Source organism: Palaemon carinicauda, chromosome 9 (genome assembly GCF_036898095.1).
Source record: "Palaemon carinicauda isolate YSFRI2023 chromosome 9, ASM3689809v2, whole genome shotgun sequence".
Classification (NCBI taxonomy): domain Eukaryota; kingdom Metazoa; phylum Arthropoda; class Malacostraca; order Decapoda; family Palaemonidae; genus Palaemon; species Palaemon carinicauda.
In genome coordinates, this window is record NC_090733.1 from 147,142,931 (window position 1) to 147,165,972 (window position 23,042).

The 23,042-nt window shown below is 41.3% G+C and overlaps 1 protein-coding gene across 3 annotated transcripts in view; it reads right to left on the reverse strand.

The window, feature by feature from the left end:
• The window catches only part of LOC137647242 (solute carrier family 53 member 1-like), a 318,023-nt gene extending 315,868 nt beyond the window's left edge, over positions 1-2,155 (reverse strand). For all 3 annotated transcript variants that reach the window (XR_011045545.1, XM_068380630.1, XM_068380627.1), the window contains exon 1: positions 1,904-2,155. The gene's annotated coding sequence lies outside the window, so the exon portion shown is untranslated. The remainder of the gene's footprint in view (positions 1-1,903) is intronic.
• Between the last annotated feature and the right edge of the window lie 20,887 nt (positions 2,156-23,042).

Consider the following 23,042-nt stretch of genomic DNA (forward strand, 5'->3'; position numbering starts at 1 on the left):
AAGGCTTGAGACTTGGGAAGGGGGTCAGGGGGCTTGCCCCGGCTAGGGGTTGTACCCTGAGAACTACTAGGTTAGGTTAGGTGGGTTTGTTAGGTTCTGTACTCTTTTATATATTGTGTAAAGGGTATATAGAAAAATGCTTTAAAATACACATTTTATTTAATAAATTTACTAAAAAAAATAATGTAAATTAATAAAAACACATATCATTTATCGATTTCTAAGGGTTTGCAGTGATATTGTAGGAGATTTCGGTAATTTTCAAGGGGATTCCAGTATTTACCTGGGGATTCCAGTAAATCCGGGGGATTCCAGTAATTCGAGGTTCCAAATAACTGCTAACGTTTCTGACGATCACTTTCTTCCTCAGGGTTGTGGTGGCCGATGAGGTAGCTTCCCTGACTGGTGAACGCCAGACCGGAGTTCGAGCCCCTCTCAAATTCGTTAGTTTCTTTGGTCGCTGCAACCTCGCCATCCTTGTGAGCTAAGGATGGAGGGTTTGGGGGAGCCTATAGGTCAATCTGCTGAGTCATCAGCAGCCATTACCTGGCCATCCTTGGTCCTAGCTTGGGCGCTGATCATATGTGTACATGGTCAGTCTCTAGGGCATTGTCCTGCTCGATAGGACAATGTCACTGTCCCTTGCCCCTGCCATTCATGAGCGGCCTTTAAACCTTTAAACCTAAATTAGATTTATTAATCCTATACTTTGTTTTCGGGTAACAAAATAAATCTGAAATAACCGAGTTATTGTTTTCTTTAAAATACTTTTTTCTATATGTATGTTTGTTTGCGTCTGTGTAATTACTATATTTAACACTACATATATTTTCATGTAATTCATATAAAATATACAATCACATACATTCCCAGTTTTACCTTCAATAATACTCTAAACTGACCTCAGTGCTACTTTTTCATATTAAGCCAATATCTTATTCATAATATTATGACCAAACACAAAATATTTTTATTATTAAAATTTTACTTCAATTTTAATAAAAAAAATTATTAAATTGAATATATTAATAAAATGAATAATATTAATAAATTGAATAATGATAATTTTGATAATATAAATAATAATAATCTTAATAATAATAATAATAATAATAATAATAATAATAATAATAATAATAATAATAATAATAATAATAATAATTTTGATAATAACTTTAATACGAATAAAATAACTAATTAACCCCTGTTAATCGGATGAACTTCTTAGAATTAATGTCCATTTATCAATTTGAACATTAGAACTATCTTTATATCGTTAACAAAGCTAGTAATAAAAAGGCAAACTGATATGAACCTTACGAGAAATGACAGAAGTCATGTTAATATAGTCCCGACTTGCAAAGTCTGTTTTAACAGGAATATTTTACTCATTAATATTTCATTCTTTTCTGGGAAGGTCAATCGTGATGATATTTGCGTAAGATTCGTTGGAAAGTTTGTATGAAAAAAAAAAATTATATATTGGAATAAAATTAAGGATTTTTTTTTTCTTTTTTTTTTTATCTTAGGATGCAAGATATCAATGTGTTTTCTTTTTTGGGAATGTTTAAAATGACGTTGGATCCACCGGTCATTTTAGAGTATTGTCATTTAGACGATGTCTTTGCCCAACTCACGTATAAAGAAACCATAAAAATATCTATTCACTTACAAAACAAAATAATTTTTCCCGTATATAAATAAATAAACCAACACATTCGACCTGCAATATATAAAATAGCTGACACATGCTTTGAAAGACGAACCAAAAACAAAAAGAGAGAGAGAGAGAGAGAGAGAGAGAGAGAGAGAGAGAGAGAGAGAGAGAGAGAGAGAGAGAGAGAGAGAGATAATAAAGCTACGGAACGAAGAATAAGAACGGGAAGGGAAAACAAGGTCTTACCTTGGCGGGTCAAGAACTAAGGTATAAAACTAACGTAGTTCCGAGATCACACGACCGCAAATGAATATCATTTGCTATGCTGCAATCAACATCGTCTGAAATTTGCGAGAATTAACACTGAATTTTCACCAATAGTTAAACTATTATTAATTTCTTAAAATAAGAAATATAGACGCGATCACAATTCTCGATAAATCCAGCTATCGCACGTTACTACGGTGGAGTTCACAGAGCAACTGAACTGAACTGGATCCACGGCACGGAGTGCCTCACTGCCTCGATCTATGGGTTAGGGAGACCAGGAGCAGTGTTGCCAGATGGGTTAGTCTAAAATCCCTAAAACTCGTGATAAAAATCCCCGGAACCACCCAAAAGTCCCTATTTCCAGAAATATATTTTCTTCTAATATAGAAATTACTCACTACACTTCATGTAATTGTAAGTAAACTAATTGCAACAATATAAAGGTTTCCTCATCTCTGTTTCTTCTTCATAGAAATATGTACAAAATATCGCCACCAGTCATCAAAAATCCCCAAATCTAAGGATAAATTCCCAAATGTAGGAATTAATCCCCAAATCTAGGGAATATCCCCATATCTGGCACGGATGGGGGACTAGAGAGTAGAGACATAGGGCTGCCTCCAGTCCCAGGCTCCCAAGTACAATAAATGACAGATGAAACCAGTCATTGTAACCTTCTTTAAAGCCTGAAGCCAGAAATACTGAAGGAATCAAAATTATCGATGATTTAGATTATTTTGATGTTCAACGAGATACATATTATCAATGAGCTTAGAATCCAGATTAACTTTTTACATTAATTTCACTTGATTATCTCACTGCTTTCAGAGGTAAATCTCTAAGAGGCAACTTGCGTATAATTGTTATCTTCAGTACCTGCATGACTGCATATCATCAGGTATAAGAGTAAGGATAAGTAATCTTAATAAAGTAATCTTATCTTACTTCTTGATCTTCTAAATACAATCAACTTTTCTGCGCTGGGGTCCTTTCCTTGTTGGTGCCCTTTGGCTTGTAGTATTGCGTTTTCTAACTAGGGTTACAGCGTGGCTTGAAATAATAAGAATTGTAATAATAAAATTGACATGCCATTTCTTAAAATAATAAGAATCTTAATAATAAAATTGAAATGCCATTTCTTGAAATAATAAGAATTGTAATAATAAAATTTACTTACTATTCCTTAAAGTATTAAGAATTGTAATAATAAAATTGACAAAAAAAATTTCTAAATAAAAAGAATAATGATGATAAAAATGACATGCTATTTCTTGAAATAGTAAGAATAATGATGAAAGATTTAATATATTATTTCCATATAAAGAAGATAGCATTGTTCTGTTATACTTAACACAGAAAGGTATAGGTTATCCCAATGAATAGGCTTTCAAAATAACAACCAAATTATTTTGAAATACATTCTCAAGAGAAGTCGTCAGTGGCCATAGAACACAAACGAAATAGATATGTACTATTAAATTAATAAATGAATAAATAAATAAACAATCCATAAATATTCATGAATATCAAAGCTAAGAATAAACAAATACAATTTCGTTTATTTTTTAAATACACTCGCAAGAGAAATAACCTAATAAATAAACACGCAAATAAACAAGCCACATGTATATATATATATATATATATATATATATATATATATATATATATATATATGGATGTATATATGCAGTATATATATATATATATATATATATATATATATATATATATATATATATATATATATATATATATATATATATATATACTGTATATTAGACATAAGCCGTTTATATTTCAAATGTATTCTTGAAAGAAATAGTCAGTTGTTACAGTAACGCCAGACAATAAACGAAAGGAAATAAATGAATCAATAAATAAGTAAATAAGCCCTGTCTATACAGTATATTCATGAATGCTAGAATTCAAAATAAACCAATAGACATAAGTCATTTGAAATACACTCTCAAGATAAATCGTTCGTCCGTTCGTTCGTTTAAGATTGCCTTTCCTATGGCTAGACACGGGCTCTTGTGTTGGCAAACTATGGCAAGACACGGGCTTTTGTGTTGGCAGACTATGGCAAGACACGGGCTTTTGCGCTGGTAGACTATGGCAAGACACGGGCTTTTGCGCTGGCAGACTATGGCAAGACACGGGCTCTTGCGTTTGCAGACTATGGCAAGACACGGGCTTTTGTGTTGGCAGACTATGGCAAGACACAGGCTCTTACGTTGGCTGACTATGGCAAGACACAGGCTTTTGCGTTGGCAGACTATGGCAAGACACGGGCTTTTGCGCTGGCAGACTATGGCAAGACACGGGCTTTTGCGTTGGCAGACTATGGCAAGACACGGGCTTTTGCGCTGGTAGACTATGGCAAGACACGGGCTTTTGCGCTGACAGACTATGGCAAGACACGGGCTTTTGCGCTGGCAGACTATGGCAAGCCACGGGCTCTTGCGTTAGCAGACTATGGCAAGACACGGGCTTTTGTGTTGGCAGACTATGGCAAGACACAGGCTCTTACGTTGGCTGACTATGGCAAGACACGGGCTTTTGTGTTGGCAGACTATGGCAAGACACGGGCTTTTGTGTTGGCAGACTATGGCAAGACACAGGCTCTTACGTTGGCTGACTATGGCAAGACACGGGCTTTTGTGTTGGCAGACTATGGCAAGACACGGGCTTTTGTGTTGGCAGACTATGGCAAGACACAGGCTCTTACGTTGGCTGACTATGGCAAGACACGGGCTTTTGCATTGGCAGACTATGGCAAGACACGGGCTCTTACGTTGGCTGACTATGGCAAGACACGGGCTTTTGCGCTGATAGACTATGGCAAGACACGGGCTTTTGCGCTGGCAGACTATGGCAAGACACGGGCTTTTGTGTTGGCAGACTATGGCAAGACACGGGCTTTTGCGCTGGCAGACTATGGCAAGACACGGGCTTTTGTGTTGGCAGACTATGGCAAGACACGGGCTTTTGTGCTGGCAGACTATGGCAAGACACGGGCTTTTGCGCTGGCAGACTATGGCAAGACACGGGCTTTTGCGTTGGCAGACTATGGCAAGACACGGGCTTTTGCGCTGGCAGACTATGGCAAGACACGGGCTTTTGCACTGGCAGACTATGGCAAGACACGGGCTCTTGCGTTAGCAGACTATGGCAAGACACGGGCTCTTGTGCTGGCAGACTATGGCAAGACACGGGCTTTTGTGTTGCAGACTATGGCAAGACACGGGCTCTTGCGGTGGCTGACTATGGCAAGACACGGGCTCTTGCGCTGGCAGACTATGGCAAGACACGGGCTCTTGCGCTGGCAGACTATGGCAAGACACGGGCTCTTGCGCTGCCAGACTATGGCAAGACACGGGCTCTTGCGCTGGCAGACTATGGCAAGACACGGGCTCTTGCGCTGCCAGACTATGGCAAGACACGGGCTCTTGCGCTGGCAGACTATGGCAAGACACGGGCTCTTGCGTTGCCAGACTATGGCAAGACACGGGCTCTTGCGCTGGCAGACTAGGGCTCTTGCGTTGCCAGACTATGGCAAGCCACGGGCTCTTGCGCTGGCAGACTATGGCAAGCCACGGGCTCTTGCGCTGGCAGACTATGGCAAGCCACGGGCTCTTGCGCTGCCAGACTATGGCAAGCCACGGGCTCTTGCGCTGGCAGACTATGGCAAGCCACGGGCTCTTGCGCTGGCAGACTATGGCAAGCCACGGGCTCTTGCGCTGGCAGACTATGGCAAGCCACGGGCTCTTGCGCTGGCAGACTATGGCAAGCCACGGGCTCTTGCGCTGCCAGACTATGGCAAGCCACGGGCTCTTGCGCTGGCAGACTATGGCAAGCCACGGGCTCTTGCGCTGGCAGACTATGGCAAGCCACGGGCTCTTGCGCTGCCAGACTATGGCAAGCCACGGGCTCTTGCTCTGGCAGACTATGGCAAGACACGGGCTCTTGCGCTGGCAAACTATGGCAAGACACGGGCTCTTGCGTTGGCAGACCGTAAGGGGGAAACAAGATAAATAGTTAGTTGTCACAGAAACCTTTATATGCAACGAAAGAGAAATAAACTAATGAATAAGAACGTAAATAAATAGTTCTTGTATGTATAGTTGGAAAGCAAGATGCAATAAGCCCATGGGTTCAACAGGGAAAAATAACCCAGTGAGGAAAGGAAATAAATAAACGACCTGATAAATGACGAACAATTAAAATATTTTAGAAATATTTAGATAATAATAATAATAATAATAATAATAATAATAATAATGATGATGATGATGATAACTGTAAATTCTGTGGTTGAGCTCCTAGGAGACACAACTGGCGTCACACCCTCCAAGGTCGCACCAGAGAAGATGACGACTCGCTTTAGAGTAAGAAAGACTTTGAGCAGAAGCTAGCAAAGAATAATCACCCAATGGGGTCACTGACTCCTGAGTCTTCCCGACGCCGCCAAGGGAAAGAATGCACTCAAGAATGTTGAAACATCTAAGCTCTGTAAACCAACAAACATTCGTTCAAAAGAAGAAGAAATTCTTTCTATCATTACAAAATGCTCTTAGTTACAGGAACGTTAAAAGTTTCTTATCAATAATCTTGTTTTTTTATAATCTCGTTGTATTAAGATGTTTGCCGGTTTGATTATTTGGTAGATTTTATTGTGTTTTTAAGAGCAATTAAGAGATTAGCTCTTCATCCTTGGAATCGTATGATTGATTATTCTGGGATTAAATAGTGCTTAAGAATAGCAATTATCTTCATATGTTGATATGATAAGATTGTAATTAATTACACGTCAAGTACCCAATTACGTTCGTTCTATTATCACGTCCTCTACTAGTTCCATTCGTTAAATAATGAAATTAAATGAAGAATCGTGAATGTCTGAGAATAAATCATTCTAAATTATCAAACATAATTGTACTTAGCACTGCGACATCTGTATTTAAAGGTTTAAGGGTTTAAAGGCCACTCATGAATGGCAGAGGCAAGGAAGGGACGGTGAGATTGTCCTATCGAGCAGGACGATGCCTGGAGACTGACCATACTACATATGATCAATGCCCAAGCTCCCACTCCACCAAAGCTAGGATTTAGGAGGGCCAGACAATGGCTGCTGATGACTCAGCAGATAGACCTATAGGCTCCCACAAACCCTCCATCCTTAGCTCACAAGGATGGTAAGGTTTCAGCAACCAAAGAAACTAACGAGGTTTGGATGGGACTCGAACCCCAGTCTGGCGTTCATCAGTCAGGGACGTTAGATGGTATTTATGGATTTGGGCTATATAGCCCGGCGTTGGGGCCAATAGGGCCATTCATTACTCAATAGCATCTTGGGTAATACCCTGATTACATTAAGAGGTAAGAAGTAGAAGAGGTTGGACAGTAAAATAAAAGAAAGCATGAATGATGGTAAAGTAAAAAGATATTTTCCCTCTTGGCGTTCTTGGGGTTATAGTATCCTGCTTTTACAACTAAGGTTGTAGCTTAGGTGGGGAGAGGGCTTGGGCATTGATCATATGTGTGGTCAGTCTCCAGGGCATTGTCCTGCTCGATAGCTCAATATCACTGTCCCTTGCCTTTGCCATTCATTGAACCTTGCAATGACTCTTGAGTAATACTTACAGTGCCCAGCGAAAGGTGCACTGGCGTCACTTCCCTCTTACGGAGCTGCAACCTTCTACAGCGATGATTTTTCTTTTTGTTTTATCTTTTTATTAAAAAGTTGAATTACATATTCTTTACAATCACAATATTTACAGTGTAATCACATTTAATTGCATTTTTCTATAAACAAATCCATCTAATTTAACAATTTACAACATCACACGTCTTGATTTTAATTTTTAGTCACTCAAAAACAATAATCTATATACTTTTTGGTGAGCATTTTATTCATTCTTTCTTTATAGTGCAACTTGGCTTTAAGATTTCATGACTGGACTTGTCCATTTCCTAAGCCGTGTCCAAAATAGCGCCTGGTAGCCAGGCAGGGAATGGCGAGCATTTTTCTATATTCAAGACTGCTGTTTTCCACAAGAAGGAACAAAATAAAAATGTTTTGCAGAACATTATTATAAACATTTTGTCCACTGGAGAGAAAGCTATCCTTATCCTGAAATGTTTGGATTTGCATGAACACAATAGGCGTAAAATAAGTACAAATGCATACACATATATTATCATTATTATTATTATTATTGTTATTATTATTATTACTTGCCAGGCTACAACCTAGTTAGAAAAGCAGGATGCTATAAGCCCAGGGGCCCCAAATGGGAAAATAGACTAGTGAGGAAAGGAAACAAGGAAAAATAAAATATTTTAAAGGACAATAACAACATTAAAATGAATATTTCCTATATAAACTATAAAAATCTGAACAAATCAAGAATAGAAATTAGATAGGATAGTGTTCCCTAGTGTACCCTCAAGCAAGAGAACTTTAACCCAAGACAGTGAAAGGCTATGGTACACAGACTATGGCACTACTCACCTACAACAACAACAAATGACGCCGTTTCTAGTCTACTGCAAGACAAAGGCCTCAGATATGTCAATTCATGGCTGTGGTTTGGCCAGTTTTCATCGCCTTGATGGTCAATGCTGATTGGTGATCACGGGAGATTTTACTTGCTCGCTCACAGCAAACCAACCTAGTATGTGTGGCCCTGACTAGTACAGGTCTACTGATCATAACGCGATCGCAAACCTTTCCATCGCGTTAAAGTATTCCCACTCAGAGAGGGTACACACACACACACACACACACACACACACACACATATATATATATATATATATATATATATATATATATATATATATATATATATATATATAAAATTAAACATTGTACTAAAGAATTTATTACATCGTTTCAAAATAGTATAATTCCTTCGCAAAAATTTTTATCTTTATGACAAAAATAGTCCTGATTACTATATAAAATCATTCACAAATTTCTAACTGAAAATCACAATAAATAAAAGTTTCATTTTCATCTTTGCATCATAATCAATCATTTATGTTGAACAGACTGTTGTTTAATTTCTGCTAATGAGTCCGTTTAATAAAAAATCTTTAATAAACCGATATAACACAAGAGAAAGCTTCTAATTTTTGGACTATCCTTTTGAGGGTTCGTCTACAATAAAACGTTGATAATGAGCATTGCCTGAGCTTCTATCATTCTGAATAATTACGGTAACAGATTAAAAAACTTTAATGTTCTGGTGTTTCCAGTATGGAATAAGATTTTACTATGCCATTTGCCGAATTGTCCTTTGCTCTCTTAGGTAATTGAATGACCAAACAACTATTCGCTAACAGTTTACCTGAATGGCTTATTCCTATTGGCTAAGTCAATCCAGAGCGCGAATGGCGTGTTCCTATTGGCTAAGTCAATCGAGAAGCAACTCCCCCAATTGTTCCTCAAAACCAGTTTTCACCGGTATTTTACTCTCAAAAAGTCAAAATAGCCTCATTGAGGCCATCTATTGGTACTTTTAGAAACATGAGAAAATTTAGTCAATCACCAAAGAAACTATTGTATTTCTTCTTTGAAAATACTTCAAAAATCTTTCAAACACATATATAAGCATAAATATAATAAAGATATTTTACTTTATGTGATAAAAATACCAAAATTGGAGGTATTATGGCAGATATAAGCACTCGTGGATAGCATTCTAGACTACAGTTCCGGCAAAATTGGGCTGCCAAGCAGGAGGGGTTCAGAATAGCCAACACTTTGAACAGACAGAATATTCTATAGTAGAGAGTAGATGATCATTTGGATAATATAGTAATGAAAAATATGTATATAATACAATTGTAATTATACTATCTTGTTAAAATACTCATAAAGAGATTGTTTATTATGATTTCTCTTCTTAAAAATTCGAAAGGTTTGCCACCCTTAATCCCCCCCTTGAAGAGGGATGTAAACATTAGATTCTTTTAATGTTTTATAATGGCAAAATTTCAAGCAATAAAACAAGTTGGTCCATATTTAGTTCATATAAATAAGATGATATTTTAGATGTATATATGAAGGTAGCTCATTCATAAAAGCTGTGGTGAGGACATGTGATTATTCACAAACTCTTTTTGTCTAAAAGACTGATCAGGATGGTACCAATTGTGGGGAAAACCAAAAACATTAAAAACGTCACTTTAATTGTCCATAATCCGGATAATTTTTTAATCACTATTAAATTGATATGATACTTTAGTTATCTTTTGATTTCCAATTTGTATAAGTATTGGAATAATTGTTGTTTTATCTTTCTTGATCTATCTTGAATTTTTAAAAGTTGGCTATCCTGGTACGTAAGTTACCCTCTGTTTTAAACTTTTTTTTTCTCATTTTAGATTTGGATATTTCATATTTCTCTTAGTTCAAAAACCTGATCATAGATCTCAAGATTTTGACATTACTGTATCATAATAATTCTGTTAAGAATATAAATAAATTATCAAACTTGAAAGAATTGATGGTAGTCGGAACTTATTCCATAAAAAAACTATTGTGCAAGACTTTCAGTAAACCGTTAAAAAATCCATAGACATATGTACGTATGTTATTCTAAAAATATATTAATACTATTCAAATACTAAAACGTAATCACTACCTATGTTAAGTTTTCATTGAAAGCATAAAGGAAATTTTAAGCGTCACTTCTGGTATTACTGATGGGGATGAAGTCCATGACGAATGGGTTCCAGGTTATCTAACATAACATTTAATGATTTACGTCTTGATAAACAAATAAATTGTAATTATGATTCTGTATCCAAAGAAAAACATTCCTTTATTAAAGATATATTGTCTTGTTCTAGCAAGGGAGCGTTTCCTGTAACAAATTTACTCTAGTTCATCTTCTCAAAAGAAATTGGAAGTGACAGCCCTTGTACTATGTCTGCTCTCTTTGGAAATTTTACCATTATTTTTTATATACACTGACATATTTATTGACTACTTATGTTTAAAATATTTAATCATTGACCCTTAGATTATTTTATCTTGTTCAATTGTTGGGTTAGAAAAGGGGGGAAGAGAATGTTTCCCCAAATTTCAGGAAATAATTGACTTGGCCTAATCGTGGTATTTTACATTATCAATTATTAAGTAATTTAATCAAAATGCTGAAATAGTAATAATAAAATTAATAATAATAACAAAAATAATATCAGTATTAGTAAAAAAAGGATATTTTTAAAAAAATAATAAAGGTGATGGCAACGAAAATGGCAAAATAATTTTGATAATCCTATAAAACGGATTTTGAGCGAAGCGAAAAATCTATTTTTGGGTGAGATAGCCATGGCGTCCTGATGGAAGGTTCCTGTTTGGTAGCTTCCTTGGGTATAAGACTACTAAGATATTCCCAGAGAATTTAACCACAGGTTATCACAGAATTCTAACTTCTGGAGCGAGTATCTCAAAGGTTTCCCTTTAAGACATCGTAATACAACAGGGGACACGCATGTCTGAACGTGCCACATAGCTATCTCCACCCCGAACAGAGTTAATGCTTCGGTGTGTAAAGGCTGAGAATAGCTGGGAGCCGTTCCACAGCTAATCTCACTCGTGGCTACTACTGATACTCGAGACGTAAACAAACGGACGCCATTGCTCTAATGACGTCACGCCCGTCTTTATCCTGACGCCAGTTGCTGCCCATCACCATGATACAATTGTGTAGGGTGGGAACAAAACTGGACGAAGTAGTAGGGAGGGTCCATCAGGACGCCATGGCTATCTCACCCAAAAATAGATTTTTCGCTTCGCTCAAAATCCGTTTTTTGGGCTCAAGCCATGGCGTCCTGATGGAAGAGTACCAGAGAATCAATGTATCGTGGTAGATTTTCCCCCAGTGTTAAGTGCCTAGGCATTGACAAAACAGCAAAGTAATCTTAGGTAAAGAACCATAGGAACGAAGTATCCTGCCCCCCATTGGTAGGAAGTTCCCATGGGCTATGCCGACGTCAAAGTGGTATTGAAGGGCTATTCATCCTGACAGAAGAACTTTTAAGAACTTAGAGATGAAGCAGAATGTTTGATATTTGTATAGGAACATTCTGAATTAGGCCAGTGGTGGTTGGGCACTGTGTATAGAGTTCATCTCTTGGTTATCAGAAGTAAGTATTCGTGTGGGAACCTTACTGAGACAGGGTGAATATAATTTAGGATTAGACATCTTAAATTCTTCATGGCCATAAGAGAGGAGGAATAAATAAAACTATGACAGTATGTATTTCATAGTAGGTAGGAGCTGAAAGAGACGCATAAGTAATAAAATAGAAATTTTATTTCACAATGCAGAAATTAAATAATTTACAGCAAAAGTAAAGTTCATTTACAGTAATAATAATGTACATAGAAATAAAGGCTTGCTCTTGAATCTGAAAAGGAATTTCAGGATTAGTAGGTACTCGTTCTCGAGGAACGCAAGTCTTTAAACAACACATCATGCTCAAGGCATGCGGCACTTGTGTGACACTATGACATTTCACCTGGGATAAGAACAGTTATAAAAGCACTAAGTGTTTTTAGACATCACTATGAATCGCTCGAGGGTCAACATAGGCACCCGAAGAGTTAGAGTCCCAAGTAACTCACTGTTCTACGCAGAGTTAGGTGCAGGTTTCATAACACTACCTGCGGCTACCACAAAATGTTTGACTTCGTGCACTTGTTTCGCATAATGTTTAAAGAAAACTCGCGAGGACTTCCAGCCCGTAAAGTTTTTAAGGCTTTCAAAGTCCATGCTCTGAAAGAAGTTCAGAGACGATGCCACTTTTCTAGGATCATGACCAGCGGGTGTACTGTTCGGATCCGCTCTGCGAATGAAGTAGGTGATTTTCGCTCTTAATTGTTTCAGTGACAGGTCGCTGCCCGATGTTTCTCCTTTGAAGAGTTGGCCTCCACCAAAGTTCGAAGTTCTGCGAAGATAGACCTTGAGACTCTCTACTGGACATAGAGAGACATCCTCCTTCAGGGGGCATATTCTCCAAGGGCCCCATCTTTTGGTGGGTAATTCGTTTTTAGCGAGAAACGTCGGATCAGGGGAGAGGGTCACTTCTCCTGAATCAGCAAACAGGATGTGTCCCTCTTCTCTTGATAATGCCACTATTTCGCTGACTCGAGCTCCCGAGGCGAGAGCAAATAAAAATATAACTTTCTGAGTCAGATCCTTGAGGGGGCATGAATCGTTGTCCAAGTTGGAGGCGAAATGGAGTACCTTGTCTAGTGACCAGGAGATCGGTTTCGGAGGGGGTGCTGGGCGTAGGCGAGCACATGCTTTTGGTAATTTGTTAAAGATGTCGTTGGACAGATCAATTTGGAAAGCATATAGAATTGGTCTAGTCAAGGCCGATTTGCAGGTTGAAATCATATTGGCTGCTAATCCTTGTCCATGAAGGTGAATGAAGAAGGACATACAGAAATCAATGGTGATTTCTTTAGGATTTTTTGCCTTGACAAAGGAGACCCATTTCCTCCAGGATGATTCATATTGCCGTCTCGTGGATTCGGTCTTGTATTCCTCTAGGAAGTCTAGACTTTTCTTCGAGATCCCAAACCTCTTCTTTGCGGCAAGGGAGAGAAAATCATGAGATGAAGGTCCTTGATTTTCGATGATGAAGCGAAGACAGTCGACTTCTGTACTTGTTGAGAGAGAACTGGGCCCGGGAGAGGGATCAGCTTGGGCTGCAGCTCCAGGACCAGGGGGTACCAGTTGCTCCGGGGCCACTTGGGAGCCACTAGGGCCGCTGTCCCTTTGAAGGTTCTCAGTTTGGAGAGGACTTTCAACAGAAGGTTGGTGGGAGGGAACAGGTATATCTTGGACCATCTGTTCCAGTCCAGTGACATGGCGTCCACCGCTTCTGCTTTGGGGTCCTCGTACGGGGCTACATACAGAGGAAGTTGATTGTTGTCGCTCGTTGCGAAGAGATCTATCTGAAGTTCTGGGACTTGATGAGAGATGAAGGAGAATGATCTTGCGTCTAGAGACCATTCCGACTCTATCGGGTTTGTCCGAGATAGAGCATCCGCTGTCACATTGCGGAATCCTTGTAGGTGAACTGCAGACAGGTGCCACTTCTTCTTCTCCGTCAGACGGAAGCTTGGGAGAAGCACCTGATTTATCTGGGGCGATCTTGAGCCTTGGCGATTGAGACAACGAACTACCACCGAGTTGTCTAGGGTTAGACGGATGTGGATCGAGGGCGGCGGGGATAACTTCTTCAGAGTTAGAAGGACCGCCATGGCCTCCAAGATGTTTATGTGGAACGTCTTGAATAGTGGAGACCAGGTCCCTTGAGCCTGTTTCAGGTGGGAGTGACCTCCCCAGCCTTCCAGTGAGGCATCCGTGTGGATGTTGAGTGATGGAGGAGGGTGTTGGAGAGGAATGGACCTTTTCAGGGCCTTTGCTTCCGACCACGGCTTTAGGAGGCGTCGAAGTCTGTTTGGAAGCCGTCTCTTGAGGTCTCTTCGAGCGATGGATGCCGAGCGTCTCCAGACTCCCGCGGCATCCTTTAGCTGTGCGCGAAGCACTGGGTTTGTCACTGAGGCGAATTGTAGAGAGCCTAGAACTCGTTCCTGCTGTCGTCTTGAAATGCGTTTGGATTTCAGTAGTCGCTTGACAGACCCTGCTATTTCCTTCCTTTTCTTCTGGGGGATGGAAAGGCGGTGTGACTGAAGATTCCAGTGGATTCCCAACCACTGAAACTTCTGAGCTGGAGAGAGGCGAGATTTCTTCTCGTTGATCTTGAATCCCAGGTGTTCTAGGTACTGGGTAACTTCGTTGCAAGACTTTGCACACTCTTCGGGCGATGGAGCCCAGACTAGCCAGTCGTCGAGGTAGGCCATCACCTGGACGTTTCTTAGGCGGAGCTGTTGTACTATGGCATCCGCCAGCTTTGTGAAGATCCGAGGGGCCACATTGAGGCCGAATGGCATGGCCCGGAAGGCGTAGCTTTTCCTTTGGAGTCGAAATCCTAGGTAGGAGGAAGCGTGATGGTTCATTGGAATGTGCCAATAGGCATCCGCCAGGTCTATAGAGACCGTGTAGGAACCTTGAGGCAGAAGGGTCCTTATTTGTTGAAGCGTCAGCATCTTGAATTTGTTGTTCTCTATGAACTTGTTGAGGGGGGATAAGTCCAGAATGACTCTGAGTTTGTCTGAGTCCTTCTTGGGAACGCAAAACAGTCTCCCTTGGAACCTGGTGGACTTTACCTTCCTTATCACCTTCTTGTTCAAGAGGTCTAGAACATATTCTTCCAGAATGGGGGTCGATTGTTGGAAGAACCGCTGGAAGATTGGGGGTGGTTGCGTCCAACTCCAGCCTAGACCGTTCTTGATGATGCTGTGTGCCCAGGGATCGAAGGTCCAACGATCCTGGAATTGGCGGAGTCTTCCTCCCACCGGAAGCACTTCATTGCTTCTGGTGTCCCGAGGACTTGTTGCCTCGGCCGCTAGCTCCCTTTCCTCCTCTACCTCTGGAGGGACGACGAGATGCGTCTCTGCTTGCACCCCTGGACGAGCCTCTACCTTTGGCATGAAAGGTAGTGGATGGTTGCTCAAAGGCAGGGGTGAAGACCGGTGACTGTGACAACACCGGTTGGGGGACCAATTGAAAGGTCTGTTGTGGTTGGGCAACCACTTGGGAGGTAGCGGGTCCCGGAAACTGACGTCGTTGCTGACGTTGCTGGGGTTTTGGCTTTTGCGGTTTCCTCTTAGGCTGAGGTCCATCGTCCTGAGAGGGTTTCCTTTTTCTGGACATGCCCCACTTGTGGAGAAGGTTCCTATTCTCCGTGGCGGCTCTGTCAGTTATTTCCTTGACAAGGTCAGAAGGAAACAGGTGCTTTCCCCAGATGTTGGAGGAAATCAGCCTCCGGGGTTCGTGTTTCACGGTGGCACCGGCAAACACGAATTCACGACAGGCTCTACGAGCCTTTATGAAATGGTACAAGTCCTTCATTACTGTAAGTAAGTGGGATTTGGCTAGTACCATGTAGTGATCTGGTACTCTTGTGTCACAGGCCATCACTTCCAGTTGGACTTGATGAGAAAGAGATGCCGCAAGCCTCTCCTTCGTGTCTTGTTCCCGGCGAAGGAGGTGATCATTGAGCTTAGGGAGGTCTTCATTAAACTGACGTCCGGCGACGTCAGGATCGAGCCTACCCACGACGAAAGTATGCTGAACATCTTTCCAGTGTCGAGCGTCAGGGGGGGTCACGATGGAGAAGGGTCTGCACTCCTCCAGTGCAGGGCAGGGTTTTCCTTCTTCCGCCGCTTTAAGGCATGCAGCTAAGGCCTTTTCCAAGAAAGGAAGAACCGCAGTGTCAGGTGCGACGTATGTAGGATGCTTCTTGCTCAAGGCTGGAAGCTTAGAGCAGGTAAAGCCCCTACTCTTAAATGCGGAGGCTAGCATAGCCTGGGCCTTTGCGAGATCGAACACTATCTCTTCTTTAGGTTCGGTCTCTTCCTTCGAGGCAGGTTCGGAACGAAGCCGGACGTAACAGTCCGGGTAGGCCTCGAAGCTTGGGAAGAACTCCACATCTTCCAACGGGACCGTGCCGATCTTGTCACTAACAAAGATTCTGCCGGTTGCAATAACCATATGCTCTGCATACCTCCACGGGTTGGCATGAGAGCAAGCTGGGAGATCCTTGACCGAAATCTTCTTCGGTTCTCTGGATCCAATCATTGACCTGATGGACTCCTGGTTCTCCTTCAGTCTGTCGTCCATGACAGCTCTAATCAGCCGGATCAGTTCTTGGGTAGAAGAGGAAGGATCCGGGGTCGAGGAGGTAGACGGAATGGACATTTCCGTCGGTGTAGGAGTAGGCGGAGGGATGGACGAGGGAGCAGCTCCAAGCTCCGACTCGGTGTATTCCACCTTGTCTTCGTCCTCTTCGGCTCCTTGAGCCATAAGCGTCTTCTCCGTGTCTTCCGAGACGTCTGAGATCTGTTCATCATCCTCGGAATCTAAACGACACTCGTGCATGGACTGAGCCATGACCACATCAGGTTCCACCGTAATTTGGACAGTGGGGATTGCTTCTTTTGGAACCACTGAGTCAGGGGAGGCCTTAGGGAACAACAGGGACCTCAGTTTTTCGGTGGCCAGGTACGGTCCAGTAGCATTTTTCTGAAAGCCACGCACCCACTTGCGCAGCTTTTCACGAGAAATGTCTCTAACCTCCGCTGAGGGAGGGTTATGGAAGGCCTCAACTAGGTGGGCCTGGCAGACCGTACAATCCAGTGGATTCCAGAACTTCAAATCCCCTTTCTTGTCTGCACAAGGGGCGTGAGTCCTGCAAGCCGTATGCCCGTAAAACTGCGGGCGTTTCACAGCGCAGAAGGCGAAGTCACACTTCATCTGCTCCTCCTGTGGAAGAAAGAGAAAATGAGTATGGGGGAGTCATAAGAATGGCTCTTAAACTAAGTTAATATTAATCATTAATTTTAACTTAAAGAAGGTGTGATGCATAGAGAATGAAAACAGTAAAGGAGAACACGCTCCATGCATCTCGCCCGGCTGGTTACCATAAGCTTGGTCCTGGGATAATCCAAATGACCGAGATCATTGGATATAGTTTCCTAGGATTCCCATTATTTTGGAATTCCATGGAAAACCAAGGACAAGATTGGGATCGAATTCATTCGGTTCCCAGTTAAGAGCCAGAAGGCCTCATTAAAGGTAACTGCTTCTGGCAACCAGCCGTGCTAAGATGCACATAGCATGCTGGAATTAGAAGAATGCAAAGAGACAGCATGATCACTAATAGAGCAGTACTAGGTACTGATCTTAAAAGCAAAAGCAGCTTATCTATTTGCCATGTAGGGCTATCCTAGTCTTATGATAGCTACAGTGAGGGGGTGCAAGTATTCTTGACGCCTCCGAGGCATCCGGCAAGCCGCCGGCATGCCGGAGCTCGCTCCAGCATAGATTCTGGCATTAGAACAGACAATTTTCAAAAGTCAGTTAGATACCAGGATGGCGTCCGCCGGCACAATGGCGGCACGCCGGCAGGAAGCGGCGGCTCCGGCAGTCGGAGGATGCCAGGTTGGTGACTGGGATAAGGATGGTACAGGTAGTATCGGGTTGCCGGCAGTATATGCCGGCACTCCGGTGATCGACCGGCAGGCGGACGATTAGATAGGAGTAGGAGAGCCGCCGGTAGTAGCCGGCGGCAGCCGGCAGTCCCTCGGTACACGGGGGGCTGGCGGCAAGGGTAGGGAAGTCACCAAGAAGGAGGCAGGTATTGCCGACAGTAGAGGCGGCAAGAGACCGGCACCCGGATAGATAGAGAGACAGGGGGAGGGGGGAAGGGATGCAGGAAGTACCGTCAGGGTTCCAGACATCCCTCCCCCTCCCTGAGAGGGTGTACCCATGATAGAGGCAGGCTCTAACATCCATAAGCAGGGGTCACTAGGGACCGGGAGCTAGGTAGCCCAAGGGAGGGCTAGGGAACACCCGAGAGGGGAGGGGGGGAGACTCCCATATGCAGAACTATACTAGTAACTAACCTTATAGGACACTATGAAGGTATATGTACCAGAGCGGACTGCACAGGGAAGCTCGGGTAGCCCTACTCATCCACCCTAAGGAGGAGTTGTAGGACAGGGGACAGATGAGTATAAACTAACCTAAGCATAGGCTAGGCTATACAAGAGATAGGTGGGGAGGGAGAAGAGAGAGGTCTTCCCAGGAAGGGTTTCTGTACCAGAGCGGCCACTAAGGGAAGGGAGGACACTCCCTAACCTAAGATCAGGCTGATCGGCTAAAACGGTGCAAGAGTACAGTTTCAGCATGGAACAGAGAAACCTTCCTAACCCGACCTAGAACAGGGCTAAAAGTCCTGAACTAGGCAAGGAAGAAGACATATCGCTATCGCAGGAAAGTCATAGACTATCCTAGCCATAGAGGTAGGCTAGCCTAACCTCACTCTCAGACGCAATCCTAAAGGGGGTTCATTCCTTTAGGGAGGACCGAGAGGCGATATATACTCTATTAGACAATTAATCCCTTTACTCAGAAAAGGGATCAAGGCTAAATAGAGGGAATGCCAAGGCAGGGGATGAAGGAAGCATATAGGGGTCCTAAGGTTAGGTTAGGCTAGAAAGAATCACTGACTAGCCTATCCCCTATATGGTCCCTGAAGGCGAAAACATTTGCATCACTGTCAAAAGTATTGTAAAATAATAATGCCACTATCTTCATAACTTAGTCTAGGATCACTAATAAATCATGCATGAACACTTGTAAGTAGGCTCCTGGCCTGGGGGCTATAGTAGCCGACTGGTATGAGGTCAATCGATGACCGATAAAAAGCGTCTAAACACGATATAAAAGTTCCTAGCTATGAAGACTAAATAAACTAATGTATTCGATTAGTATATAAAGCCGGAAGCGTTGTTGTGGCTAACTAAATAAGACATGCAAAACAACAACGACGCCATAAAATGGCGGGTCCGGTAGAGGCACAGCTCTGCCACAAAACATCAATTATTTCGCAAAATAATATTTACTTTACGGCCAGAGCTTAATTAAACAATACTGGAACCTTGTACTCAACTTTCCAGAAGAAGGCGAGGCTGAAGGTAACGACATAGCGAAGATGCAAAGCGATAAAGATAACACAAGGGAAAATCCGTCTAAGTAGGGCAGCTACTAAACAAAGGATAAAGACGGGCGTGACGTCATTAGAGCAATGGCGTCCGTTTGTTTACGTCTCGAGTATCAGTAGTAGCCACGAGTGAGATTAGCTGTGGAACGGCTCCCAGCTATTCTCAGCCTTTACACACCGAAGCATTAACTCTGTTCGGGGTGGAGATAGCTATGTGGCACGTTCAGACATGCGTGTCCCCTGTTGTATTACGATGTCTTAAAGGGAAACCTTTGAGATACTCGCTCCAGAAGTTAGAATTCTGTGATAACCTGTGGTTAAATTCTCTGGGAATATCTTAGTAGTCTTATACCCAAGGAAGCTACCAAACAGGAACCTTCCATCAGGACGCCATGGCTTGAGCCCAAAAAAACGAAGTGGAACTATTGTATGTTGCATATTAAGATTCTCTCTCTCTCTCTCTCTCTCTCTCTCTCTCTCTCTCTCTCTCTCTCTCTCTCTCTCTCTCTCTCTCTCTCTCTCTCTCAAACTTTAGGAAATAGACAGCAAATGGTAATAATTCAATATCAAAACTGCAAATACTGACGAAATATGAAGTTTCACTGTACGTGAGGATTTCACATTACCTCCTTCAACTAGTGATTCTAGGAAAATATTTGTTTTTAAATGCCCATATTATGCACTAGGGAGATTTTCTACACTTACAGAACATTGAGCAAGCGCAGAATCCTGTAAATATGTTGACTGTGGATCTGGTGCAGTTATGATGATCAGTTTGCAGAGTACTGATGGCATATCACTCATTCGGTGAACATTCATTCATATTTGTTCCTTATTGGTACTGTCATGTAGATCTACAGCAAGACTTAAGGCTAATTATGTAATAGCAGTCAAATACTATGTGCAGTATAGAACTGCGTCAGTGTATATTATAATTTTGGTCACTGCTTCACTAAGAAAATCAGAAAACTTGGTTGGTGAAATGGGCCAGGCCATTCTCCAGATTAGGGCACATGCATCTAGGATGATGACATAAGAGCTTTCTGATTAGATTTTCCTATTACCACTTGCAATTTGGCTATTAAATCACCTTTCTAGGTTAAACCCATGTTACCATTATTGTCAAACAGTGCCAATGGATAAGGAGACAACTAGTGACAACAGTTTTTTCTAAGGTGACTGCTGCACTGTGTTTTGAAACTTTTGTCATAGACATTTTTTCTAAATGTCCTCTTTCAGTTTCTTATGGAAATCAGTTGTCAAATGTTTCTCGAAGTGCTGAATTTCTGCTTCTTTAATTTCGACTGCATTATTATTTGCTAAGCTACAACCCTTGTTGGAAAAGCAGGATTATATAAGACCAGGGGCTCCAACAGGGAAAAGAGCCCAGTGAGGAAAGGAAACTTTAAGTTACATCAACAGCCACCTGGTCAAGCTGCTCATTAATTGTAAAGGTGGGACAAGTTAATGCCCTTAAGGACCGTCCATATACGCACATGAATAATGCCCAAGGACCTTCTCCACCAAGCTAGAACCAGAAAAGGTCAGGCAATGGCTGTTGATGACTCAGCAGGTAGATGTATAGGCTATAGGCTCCTCAATTCCCCCATCCCTATTTCACATGGACAGTCCTGTTGCAGATACACTATAAGGCTTGAGCCAGGCAGGAACTCCAGACTCACAGATTACAAGACAGGGACATTATGAGTAGGTTACCACATGAGCATTTCATATCACTTTAGGAAAATTATAGCAGAAAAATTCAGATTCTCATTGGTTATATTATCCTTACTGTGGCTGGTGGTTTTTCACATTAACTAAAAATGTACTATGTGGCGCGTTAATACATGCGTCCCCTGTTGATATACGATGTCTTAAAGGGAAACCTTTAGGATACTCGCTCCAGAAGTTAGAATTCTGTGATAACCTGTGGTTAAATTCTCTGGGAATATTTAGTAGTTATATACCCAAGGAAGCTACCAAAAAGGAACCTTCCATCAGGACGCCATGGCTTGAGCCCAAAAATTTAAACATTTGTCATAACAGCCAAAACAAAATTACTTAATTATTCTTTAATAATTATTATATTTATCTGAAGTATTTCCTTTAACCAGATTTGTTACTTATTAAACAATCAACATGTCAAAATTTTTGTTTTCAATTTCAAAGTTATTGCCTATCTAAAATACATATAGCCTAGATATCTACAGAATACCTAGTTGTTTCTATTTGTAAAAATAACCAGAGTAATAAACAAGGCAAACACCAATCACTGTAGAAGATGATATAAAATAAGAATGGTATTTTCTGCAAAAGAATTAAAGTTCTTATGGTTTTATGGAGGGACTCACACAGCAAGAGAAACTTCATATAAAAATGATACTGTATATGCTTCTCTTACATAAAAGAATGTGGAGGATCTTGAAGAATAATGCCCACTTACAAAGACTATGAAGCTTCATCTGTGGTGGATAATGTGGGAGGGTGGGCTGTGGCATCCTAGCAGTACCAGCTGAACTCGGTTGAGTCCCTTGTTAGGCTGGAGGAACGTAGAGAGTAGAGGTCCCCTTTTTTGTTTTGTTTCATTTGTTGATGTCAGCTAACCCCCAAAATTGGGGGATGTGCCTTGGTATATGTATGTATGTACAAAAACTAAGGCAGGTCTATCCTGACCTACATCTCACCGGATACAGTATGCATAGTTAGCAGGTCCTAATGGGGAACAGCATAGGCAAGAGCCGACCTGTTAAAAATACTTTGATCTAATCCGAGCATTTGGGTTATTCTAACCTGTCAAGGGGAAATACAGTAGAGAACTAGGAAAGGCTTAGAAATTTAGACCAATCTACATTAAAGGTTTGTTTCAGTAGCCTAGGCCGTGCTCATGATAAGATTTTACCTTACGTATATTGATATACCAAATAATCTGTTACATATCTCTTCAGTAAACCATTCTTGTGTAAATTAAATCCATACATTTAAGCATTACAAGGGTCTTGCTTGTATATACACACTATACTGTATTGTACCGAGATGAAGATTAATATAAATTTGTATAGTGTTAGGAGTTAAAAATGTACTACTTCATCAAATATACCCTTTCATGTTTAATGTTTTTATGCCATATGAAAAAAAAAAAAAAAAAAAAAGAAGAGTTGACAGGGTTAGATTTGAAATAAGTTCTCTCCTTTCTCTTATCTTTTGGACTTTATACCTGAACTCCCACCCAATTCAAGTCTTCATTTAAGCCATGCAAATTCAGTTTCTTTCCCTTCTAACTATTCTTTGATCACCTACTTCTATATCTATTACTTTTCTAACATAGTGCTCTCACCTTCTCATCTTATGCATAAGCATCTCAAGCCCAAATTTAGTTTTATAAATCCTGCCACTTGACACCACACATCTCTGAAGTGTCATCACTTGCACAATGATTTCAGAAATCCAAATA